Below are 12,304 nucleotides of genomic sequence, written 5' to 3'. Positions count from 1 at the left end.
TCACCATTTCCATTCACAGCACTGAATACCCAATGCATACCAATTATTCCCTCAACTACCACATTGCTTACCTTCACATTCAAATCACCCTTCACTAAATCCCGGTCTCGTGCATCAAAGCTGCAAACACACTCAGTCAGCTGCTCCCAAAACACTTGCCTATCATGATCTTTCTTCTCATGCCCAGATGCATAGACACCAGTAATCGCCCATCTCTCATCATCTACTTTCATTTTTACCCACATCAATGTAGAACTTATATATAATTTATATATATAGTATCCCTGGGGAGAGGGTAGAAAGAATACTTCCCACGAATTCCCTGCGTGTCGTAGAAGGCGACTAAAAGGGGAGGGAGCAGGGGTCTGGAAATCCTCCCCTCTCGTTTTTTGATTTTCCAAAAGAGGAACAGAGAAGGGGCCAAGTGAGGATACACCCTCAAAGGCTCAACCCTCTGTTCTTAACGCTACCTCGATAATGCGGGAAATGGCGAATATTATAAAAAAGTATGTATATATATATATATATATATATATATATATATATATATATATATATATATATATATATATATATATATATATATATGTATATTCCTATGAGTCCACGGGGAAAATGAAACACGAAACTCATAGGAATGTCTTGATCACGCGCAAAATTGTGATCCTTTCCAACATATATATATATATATATATATATATATATATATATATATATATATATATATATATATATATATCGCAATGTGGAAAGAAACTCAGTATCAACAGAATATGGATCAATGATTCACTGGTCAACATAACTGAACTCTTATTTTTTCATCAAGGATGCAGCAGTGTAACTTTTGTATGCTTATTTCCGATGTAGATTACGAATTTCTAGTCCGTTTCAGTACAGAGAATCTCGTTTTCTGTCTACCGATACTCGCTTTTTCAGTTCAACTGCAGCTACGTGATACATGGGTGAAGGTAAAATGATAAGATTTGTACCAGTTCAAACTTTTTATTTCAGTAATTCAATATTCGTAGGTAGAAGGTATACGGGGAAGATACTATCCAGAAGGACAAGCTAAAAACATTGAGCTTTTAACCTTCAATGGTGATCTCCACAAACTAAAAAGTTGATCGTTGAACCTCCTATGGTGCTTTGACTCAGGTTCGTCCGTCTATAACATCCAGCAGTAATGTGCGAGCATTCCTTCATCCCAGAATCCCTGGTATTGATGCTCCATCACGCTGATGTTCTGACGGAAGTGCTCTCCTTGTTCGTCAGACGCTGCTCCAAGTTCTCCACCATAACGTCCAGATGTGAATGGAGGAAATGCACCTTGAGCGATATCCTACATCCCATAGCAGCACAGGATCAGAAGTCTTTTCACGTCGCCTTCAAAATCCGGAGATCTTATGTTTCCCAAATAATGTTCATATACCCAACTGAAGGAGTTTCAGGCCTTCAGCCAAGTCATCAAGATGTGTGCTGAAATTATGGTCTTTCAGGAGTTCCTTTTGCTGCGGACCGACGTGATGCCGTCTTTCAACTTGGCCTCAGTGATCTTCGGAAATTTTCCCAATGCATACTCGAATCCTTTCGAGTTTCTCTTGCCTCGTGTCTTTACAAATTACTTCATGAGACCAAGCTTTATGTGGAGAGGAGGAAGAACATTTTGTGATCATCCAGAGGCTCATCCTGGACACTCGAAATTCCTGGCTCATATGATCTTCGTTGAGGCCAGTCCGACTCTATATAATGCCTGTAAGTTGCTCGTCTATCCCAGAGGCATAAGAAAACAGCAGTATTTCGTGAATCCTGACTGCATTCCCATCCGTATACTGACCATTTTAAAGTTCTCACATATTTTACAGTTGTAATTTTAGTATTTTATGGCATCTAGGAGTGGCTTACATGTTCTCAAACACTCTCTCATGTGCACTGAATGACCTACAGGAACGGAGGGTTTCTCGTTCCCATTGTAGAGCAGCACCGTCTTCAGACTTCTCTTAGATGAGTCGATGAACAAACGCCTTTGCGAGGGATCATGAGTTTGGGATAAGCAGTGGAATAATGCGTCAATGTTCTTGCAAAAACAGAGCGGCCCATCCACAGAAAATTGAGACGTAAGAGTCTGACTCCTTTTCCTAAAATAAGTTATGCGAGCGTCCTTCTTGAGCAGACATTTTTCTTTTAGACGAGATGCTAAAAGTTCAGCTTTTTTTTTTTTCCCGGCAGTGCCAAGTCTCGGACCAAATCACTGAACCCTCTTTGAGAACATTTTAGTTCGTCGTCATCAAATACAAACTGTGCATCGTTTGCAGCTTTCTCGCCAGACTCTTCTTCATCGTCGCAGCCACGTTCGATGACGTCCTCTGGTGGTGGTGGACTGGGAGGGTTGTCATGTTGTACGGCACTAGTCGTAGAGCCGAGTCCAGGCTGGGTTTGGTCCTAGCAGAAAACCTAATGACACTGACCATGTAGACATAGCAGTCTGTGACATGATCCTTCTGCTCCCTCATATCATAAAAACTGCAAAAGGCATGGCGCTTTTTTTCTCTTGTGTAGCCAATCTCTTGATCCATTTGAACAAGCTGGACAGATGACATGCGACGCCTATTTTCTGTCCTGATCCCCAGGAGGACACGGAAAGTATACGTGGTATATCTTCTTGATGTCATTCGTGACGGTACGTACATACACAAACACTGATGGCACCTCCACTCCGGGGATTCCCGTTAGCAGTGAAGGTCATTAGGGCCAGACGCAACAATGTAGCTTTCATCACATCATGGAAAGTAGACGTGATACAAGAACACGGATTGCAGTTTAGAAATCAGCGTCCAGTACTACATCAACTACACCACAAGCCAAGTGTGATGAAAAGTAGTTGTTGATATGTGTAACCAACGACAGTAGAGAAATTGCTTTCCTTTCTTATGAAGACTTTTCATTCAGTATCTACTGTCGCAAATCTGTGTGGTAAACCACAAGCACAAAAGGTATTTATGGGAATGGGAAGCATCAGGAAACCCTTACAAGAGAAAAGAATTGTCTAAGTTTTTAGATGAAGGCGAAAGAGACGAGCAAGGATCGGAGATAGCTTCTCTGAGACCCAAGGAGGTAGGCCATCTAGGACATACGCCTTCTCCATCTGTAGCTGAGGGTAGCACATGGGAGATCCTGTGTAGGGAGAGTATAGGAGACGTAATGGGATCAGTGGGAGGAGTTAAGGGTGGGAAACCTCCCACCCTTAACAGCTGCTGAATCGTCCAAAGTTGATTTAAAGGTAAAAAGTATACCACAAAAGTGGCTTTATCAGTTGGAGAGTTAGCTATAGATTGGTCAGACGGAAGAAAAGGAGAAAGATTATATTAGAGAAGTAATTAGAGATGATTTTGGTTAAGGACCAAAAAGATTTGTTCGTGGAAATAGTCAAGTTAGCATTAATTCGTTTTACGAAATATTACTTGACTCTACGAAGAGCAGCTTTGCAGAAATTCCGAGCAAAAATGAAAGTGGTGTAAAGTTTTATGGGAAGGGAATAGTTTCGTGGTCCGAATCGCAGCTTCCTTGATGCGACAGCCATTAGAGCAGCAGTGATCAAATTTGCCACGACTGGAAAAATAGGATATAGGAATCCATCCCAAACAAGATGAGTTCTGATACCCGTTCAGCTCAACACGAGGCACTTCGGCCAACGAAGCAGTAACTGTCCCAGGGAAAGTTCAGTAAAGAAGCCACGCAGAGATGACCGATGAACTCCTCCAGAGAACCAAGATCAGCTTTTCGAGGAAGAGGTACAGAGGGCGAGCTTGCCTGATTACATGGGATAGAGATAACATTGTGGCCGGAGGACGCTAAGTGGACGAAAGGAGTGTATCTGTAGCGAGATGGTTCAGAAGTCAACGAAAGAGATCAAGTGTGTTGGAAGAGTCGTTACGACAATTGGGTATTCGTGTTACATGTTGGATTACTTTGGTCTGGGTCGTTAAGGATGAAAGAGACAGCCTCGCCTCCACCAGCATCATCCCGATCCCCTCGCATCTCCTGCTGCCTCTCCCTCAAACCTAGTCCTCTCCACCCTAACCTCACTCTCCTCCACTCCATTATGCTACAAGGAGGAACAACACACACACACACACACACACACACACACACACACACACACACACACACACCTATCTTATTGCTGCAACTCAGTCAACATCTAACTATTCACCATCACTTAATGTTCAAGTAGTTATCATCATAAGTTCATACTGGTGTACGCACCTCACTCATGTGTGTATCCAAGGTGTGAAAAACCTAACCCTGCCTTAGTCTTCAGCTCTTGTACGATATGTTGACCAGTTATCATTTAACATTACCGCTGGAGGAGCTAGCTAGGATGGGTACTTGTTGAAGCGTTAAAGTCTCCAACGGCAGGAGGGGCCTACTGGTAAGGTGCAGGATGTCTGTGAGACTAATGGTAATATCAGTAGTTTAACAAGGGATATACCTGGTTTTACTAGTTGTGTGTGTATCAGTAGCAGATTAGTACAGTAGTAGTAGTGATAATAGTCGTAATAGCAGCAGCAGCAGCAGTAGTAGTAGTAGTAGTAGTAGTAGTAGTAGTAGTAGTAGTAGTAATAGTAGGGTGATTGTCATGACAGGGGTGGGAGGCAGGAGGGTAACTACCATGACAGGGGTGGAAGACAGGAGGGCTGGAAGGAGATAAATCGTGGACACCATACCCCTGTAGCACAGTGGTGTCTACCCTCCAACCCCACACCACAACTCCCTCTTCTAAATATCTAACGAGCTGGACGAGATGCCAGGGAGGTCTTCATCGTCGAGTCCCGTGTTGTGTGATTCCATCTGACTCGTTTTGTTTCCATGATTGAACGATCTCGCAATCATTATCGACCAAGGTCCCTCATCAGGACCATAAATGTCAGGATCCAACTCGTTAAGGTGAAGATTAACCTGAAATTCAATTCTCTTCTCCATTTCATCATGAAGTTATCACCACGACCATAAATGACAACCGCAGACTTCCGTTATTAATTATCCCAGGTGAATTACATACTAATTAATCTTTAATTATTATCCAGTATTTGTTACTTTAGGATACATTTGGATAATGATGGAGCGCTCCTTTAACTTCTGTGCGAAGTCTTACTCGCTCTCGCCAATCACAAAGCATTTTATGGCTTTGCATAGTTAGACATTTGCGTTGTATTCGTATTTACATAGTTACGTATTTACATCGTATTCGTATTTACATAGTGACGTATTTACATTGTATTCGTATTTACATAGTTACGTATTTACATCGTATTCGTATTTACATAGTTACGTATTTACATTGTATTCGTATTTACATAGTCACGTATTTACATCGTATTCGTATTTACATAGTTACGTATTTACATTGTATTCGTATTTACATAGTCACGTATTTACATCGTATTCGTATTTACATAGTTACGTATTTACAATGTTGACATAGCTGGTGCTGCTTCCGCATGTCTGTTCCTCATATTCGTCTTTCCTCTCACTTCCTGTGTTGTCATCTTCATCGTTCTAACACGTCCCTTCCTTCTACTGCCCCTGCTTCACTCTCACACAACTCTAGCAATTATCTTTATCTTTACCTGTTTCTCTTTCTAAACTAGTGGGATGTTTCACCCCCCCCCCCCCCCCCACCATCAGTCGATCATTAACTATTGGCAATTCTAGTATTCAAAATACAATGTTTTATTTGTTGAAAATGACTTAGAATTGTACATTAATTTCCACTAATGCGCTTTCAGCTGACAGGTTCCAACAGCATGTGTACAGTTTATCTTGGTGTTCGAACGACTCAGGATATAAACTGTATCGGATATATTTATGAATAACCAACAGCAAAGCTAAATGATTTATCTCAGATTAGCGAAATGACTTTAATATGGGAAACTCCTGCACAGTCAGTGGACTTATTAAATATGTTCTTAATTTTCCATATGATTTTTTTTTCTTTATTCTGTGATTTGTTTCATGAACTTGGTATTCAACCGATGATGATCGCTGGTCTTTTAGGCTTCTCTGATATCTTAATGTTTTCTTGTTCACATAAGATCGCTCGGTTAATAAGAATAATCTCCTAATACAATGATCTCTAAATACAACATTCGGCATCATTTTACCTTAGAATGTCATTAGGCTTAATTACTTTGTTTTTCTAGACCCGTACAATGTTTTGCCTGGCACTGTGTGGTATATTGGCCAGATAGCAGGACTGAAATGACTAATTAGTTAGGGTACTGGATCAGTAACCTGGACCACTCATAAATGGTTCAGGTTTCGAGGCTTGGTACTCCAGGGGGCAAGGCTCTGAGAGGGTGAGAGTGAATGGGCTTTGAAAAGAGGAGGAGGGAAAAAGAGATGGAGACTGCCTGATGAAATCCATCACATATGAACCCCGTTTTGGGTCCATCTTCATGCTGATCCTGAGGCAGCACATGGTCCTACTGAGGGAGGGAATGGACAACAAGTCTGCTCAAATATGGTTGAGAAAGAAGTGAGGCTCAGTGTTTGGCGTCGCCTGCCACGTACACAGTGTGGAGACTCAATAGTCGAAGACACGTCGAAGGTGATTATATATATATATATATATATATATATATATATATATATATATATATATATATATATATATATATATATATATATATATATATATATATATATATATATATATATATATATATATTTGGCTTTTGAGGTCAAAAACATTCTATAAATATGTAAAGATTTGATGTAACATAAGTTTGCTTTGTTTCATATCATTATGTGTGGTTGCTCAGGAAGAGAATTATATGTTCCCTGGATCTGTAGACAGTAGGGGGAAGCAAGGGGCTGCTCAGATATTTATTCGTTGCTTGTTTATACCCACTGAATGACTGCGATCTAGTGAGATCATCTCCCCCACAGTTTAACATACACTTCAATATTTTTGTATATGCCGATGATGCATTATTGCCGTCAGCTGTGAAGGATGCCATGAAGGGAAGTGTTGAATATCTGGGAAGATAAGGAAGCTACATACAATTCTACTCAGCCCAACCAAATATACGTCTGTCCTCCACCCATCGGGCAGCCACCATTGCAGTGTAAGGACGGTATCATTAAGCAGATCTACAATACTCAAGTCCCTAGAGGGAGGGATTAAAGTCCCTAGAGAGAGGGATTAAAGTCTCGTGCATTGACTATTACTCCTCATTCATGTAGACGTCATTACATGCAAGATTTAAGTGTGACGTAATGGAGTAATTACCTCGGTACTTGGTCAGTGTGAGGCCCCTCGACGTGTTTTAGTGTGGCGTGTGTGAGTATACACTATGATGCCCCTCAACCTTACTGTGTGTGGGGAAGATATACAACACATGTGTTACGGATGCAGGATAGGTCTCTAAACCCACAGTTGCCAACGTTATTGCGTCGTGGACTACCAAGCTGTTCCTACTCCACCTCTGTATGCCACTTTGCATTTGAGTGGCTTAGTTCAATAGGTTATCTCGAGCTTGGATATATCTTGTGTTTATATCCAGCATTCCCTCGTATGCATTCCAATTCTTTTCTTTTTATCTATTTACGATTGGAACCTCTAAGTGATTATATTACATGCCGTCTGCGAGGTTTTCGCCGCGTATAACTACCGGTACGGATGCTATCAGCTGTAAACCATTATTGTAAATGGTAAATGTTTCTGGCATCACGTCCATACCCAAATCAGCATCTGCAACTTAGCCTCGGAACCCTTTTATTGCAGGAATTCCTCATCCTGATAAGGGTATTAGATTCCTTTTCTCAAATATTTACCTAAATAATCCTCCTAGATCTTGACCAAATATAAACTATTTACTTACCAAGTCTAGGCAATGATTTGGTCCCTTGTAAACAAATTTGCCTTTTAAGATGGAATTTAGAACCGAGGATTCCCCGTCTGGGGTGAGTGTGTTGAGGACAGACCAGCTGGTGAACTCATGAAGACGTCCAAGATGGTGATGTGCGTCACCTCTGTTGTTGACGTATAAGATTATGTTATCTGATCATGTCACCGACTATGGTTCACTGCTTACCGCTCCATGGTTTGCTGCTGATGACCAAAGCTCATTCATCTACACTGGTGTTAGCGATCTACGTGTGCTGGCGCTCGTCACAGCATCATATGATGTGATTATCATTGCATGACACACACAGTCTCCTGCTACTGAACTCTGACCAGAAACTGTATCTCGCAGCTTCATAATAGTAGACTAATCTGGGCGAATACAGAGAAATACAGAGAGATACAGGACACCCATAGCGTGTCCTGAAAGCGAACACGATGAGGAAGGGACCGCGAAAGTCACGTAAAAATTTTGGTATGACGCCAGAGTTACATCGTGGAATACTTCACGTTACAGAGGTTCACACGACTGCACCTGACGAAGCATTATGGACGGGAGGCGCTCTCCTCCCTCCCTCCTAGTGTGTCAGGACGGCCTCCCTCCCAGTGTGTCAGGACGGCCTCCCTCCCAGCGTGTCAGGACGGCCTACCTCCCAGTGTGTCAGGACGGCCTCCTTCCCAGTGTGTCAGAACGGCCTCCTTCCTAGTGTGTCAGAACGGCCTCCTTCCCAGTGTGTCAGGACGGCCTCCCTCCCAGTGCGTCAGAACGGCCTCCCTCCCAGTGCGTCAGAACGGCCTCCCTCCCAGTGTGTCAGGACGGCCTCCCTCCCAGTGCGTCAGAACGGCCTCCCTCCCAGTGCGTCAGAACGGCCTCCCTCCCAGTGTGCAAGGACGGCCTCCCTCCCAGTGCATCAGAACGGCCTCCCTCCCAGTGTGTCAGAACGGCCTCCCTCCCAGTGTGTCAGGACGGCCTCCCTCCCAGTGCATCAGAACGGCCTCCCTCCCAGTGTGTCAGAACGGCCTCCCTCCCAGTGTGTCAGGACGGCCTCCCTCCCAGTGTGTCAGGACGGCCTCCCTCCCAGTGCATCAGAACGGCCTCCCTCCCAGTGTGTCAGAACGGCCTCCCTCCCAGTGTATCAGAACGGCCTCCCTCCCAGTGTGTCAGAACGGCCTCCCTCCCAGTGTGTCAGGACGGCCTCCCTCCCAGTGCATCAGAACGGCCTCCCTCCCAGTGTGTCAGAACGGCCTCCCTCCCAGTGCATCAGAACGGCCTCCCTCCCAGTGTGTCAGGACGGCCTCCCTCCCAGTGCATCAGAACGGCCTCCCTCCCAGTGTGTCAGGACGGCCTCCCTCCCAGTGCGTCAGAACGGCCTCCCTCCCAGTGTGTCAGAACGGCCTCCCTCCCAGTGTGTCAGAACGGCCTCCCTCCCAGTGTGTCAGAACGGCCTCCCTCCCAGTGCGTCAGAACGGCCTCCCTCCCAGTGTGTCAGAACGGCCTCCCTCCCAGTGTGTCAGAACGGCCTCCCTCCCAGTGCGTCAGAACGGCCTCCCTCCCAGTGTGTCAGGACGGCCTCCCTCCCAGTGTGTCAGGACGGCCTCTCTCCCAGTGTGGCAGAACGGCCTCTCTCCCAGTGTGTCAGAACGGCCTCCCTCCCAGTGTGTCAGAACGGCCTCTCTCCCAGTGTGGCAGAACGGCCTCTCTCCCAGTGTGTCAGAACGGCCTCCCTCCCAGTGTGTCAGAACGGCCTCCCTCCCAGTGTGTCAGAACGGCCTCCCTCCCAGTGTGTCAGAACGGCCTCCCTCCCAGTGTGTCAGAACGGCCTCCCTCCCAGTGTGTCAGGACGGCCTCCCTCCCAGTGTGTCAGGACGGCCTCCCTCCCAGTGTGTCAGGACGGCCTCCCTCCCAGTGTGTCAGAACGGCCGCCATCGTACCTTCAGAGGAACACAAAGACGTGAGAGGATGAAGGGAGAACTCTCCAGAGGTTCTTTGAAGAGGAGGAGAAAAAGATAATGACCAAAAAACATATCTATTGTTCTGAGTTCTATCTTTTCATCATTTATCAACCAATTACGAAGGGACAGCCTTTGGTGTATACCGAAAAGAACTGGTCATGATAATGATATGAGGAAAATACATTCTCTCTCTCTCTCTCTCTCTCTCTCTCTCTCTCTCTCTCTCTCTCTCTCTCTCTGGTGGTAGGCGATGGGCAGCCACCGACCAAGGTGGCATATTATCCTTCTGGGTTTAGGAAGGGTTCGCGTCGGCAGCGGAGTGAGCCAGCACTTCATCGGCTGTCAAGTGTCACTCCTTTGGCACCAAGTAGCGGTCTTTCCCACACGTGGGCTGCTGTGCGTTCAGTCAACAAACATGTTGATCTTTCCACTTCACACACCTAACTCTTGTCATCAGGTACCTTACATGACCAACGCATTCATAGTAACTCTAGATTTCACTGCGGTGAGAGCTACGCGCTAGCCGTAACAAGCAGTTCATGGTTGTCGTAACAAGCAGTTCATGGCTGCTATACTGACAGTGGCCTAAGCCAGAGTAGCCAGACGGAGCCTTTTTTTTCAATAATTACTTTCATTTTTTTCCCATACGTTTTATTGTGATGTATATCACTATATGCACATGTGGTCAGGAGGTGAATCAAAGTAATTTCATTCTGGACTGTAGAATCGCTGTCCGGAATTACAGAAATGTAATCCAACATCCCTTTAGTAAGGGTGGGTAAGATAATCCAACCTCACTTTAGTAAGTAATCGTAGTAATTTACCAATGACCAGGATGAGGATAATGTAATCTAACATCACTTTAGTGACGATGGTGAGCTGCTCGCTCGGTTCTGGGGAGTGTGAATGTAATTCGCTCTTTTTACCTCGGTGAATCCGTGTCTGCTCGAACACAACATTCCATGTAATGAATGGAACCCTATCTGTTCATGTTAAGCTGTTTCCATCAGGTTTTACTGATAAACTGCCCTTCAGATCTGCTCTGCAGTCGTTGTACATTGAACAAACACCTTTATCTATTCATTCATTTATTCAGTTATCTATTCATTAAGCACACACGCGGGTAGATGTGTATTTTCGTGGATTCAGTGAAGTCATTAGCGATACTGGCGCTACAATATAAGTAAATAAATTGGCCTTGAATTATTATCCTAATTGCTCCTATATCATTAACTCAAAGGTAGAGGGTAGAATGATATACATTCTTCCTCTCAAAGTTCATATGTTTGATTTACTTCGATTTTTCCCTCATATTTTTCCTTCTGTAGAAGTATTTTGCCGGAGGCTGGCTTCCCCGGAGCTAAGATAGCCTCACACAAGCTCAGAACATCACGTCAGTTCTTGATACGTCCTACGCTCACTGCAGCAGCTGTGGTGCTAGTATGAGGGTAGAACTCAGCGATGATTCGTACATAAAGCAGGGAGAAGCTGATGGCTTTGGTGGACGTGGTGGTGCTGATGGTAGTTGACGGCTCTGACACCGAATTAAATTTCTGCCGTGAGAGTAGCGAGATTATTGTGTAAATTCTACCCATCCTGAAGGGTTTTTGGAGGATACAGGGCCTCTGTGGCTCAGTTACATTACAAGTTAAAGAGAGAGAGAGAGAGAGAGAGAGAGAGAGAGAGAGAGAGAGAGAGAGAGAGAGAGAGAGAGAGAGGAAGGCGCTCCGTCAAACGTTCTTTCGCATGTATGTCGTCGTCAGTTTATCCTGGAAATCAAAGTCACTACACGTCGAGTGGTTTCGTACTAACTTCGTTTTCTAAGAGAAACAGACGAGATTAGCCTAACCTGAAGCTCCACGCTGGCTGGGTCGGTGGTGGGCGAATGAACACGGTCTCCTGAGTGTGCCGTGACGTCACACAACGTCTCTAGCCACGACTTCCTCCCACCTGGTGTGTAAACAACGTAGTGGATGTACAGTCACGCTCTGAAGTCGGGCGCATACATTCCTAACACCCCCTCCCGTCCTCCTCCCGCCGCCACCACCACAGATTGTGGCTCCAGCTATCAGTGAGATGGCAAACCAGTGTCCACCATAACCAGGGTTTCCTATGTCCTATATCAGCAATCACATAAAGTGATCAAGGAGTTACGAACACTTGGAACACCTTGTCATTACAGAACGTAGCGCACCACCTTGTATTGACCCGGCACGAGAAGTACACACGAAAACTTATTTGTAACGATACTTCCCCTGTATCTGATAAGCAACAGGAGTGGTTATACAAGTATGAATAACTAATGTTATACAAGCATGAATAACTAATGTTATACAAGCATGAATAACTAATGTTATACAAGCATGAATAACTAATGTTATACAAGTATGAATAACAATGATATTGAGGTATATGATAATGGTGTAGCCACGTGACTAACTACGA

The sequence above is a fragment of the Panulirus ornatus genome, chromosome 5 (genome assembly GCF_036320965.1).
Source record: "Panulirus ornatus isolate Po-2019 chromosome 5, ASM3632096v1, whole genome shotgun sequence".
Lineage (NCBI taxonomy): Eukaryota > Metazoa > Arthropoda > Malacostraca > Decapoda > Palinuridae > Panulirus > Panulirus ornatus.
The sequence above is the reverse complement of the archived record's forward strand: the minus strand, read 5'-3'. Positions refer to the sequence as shown.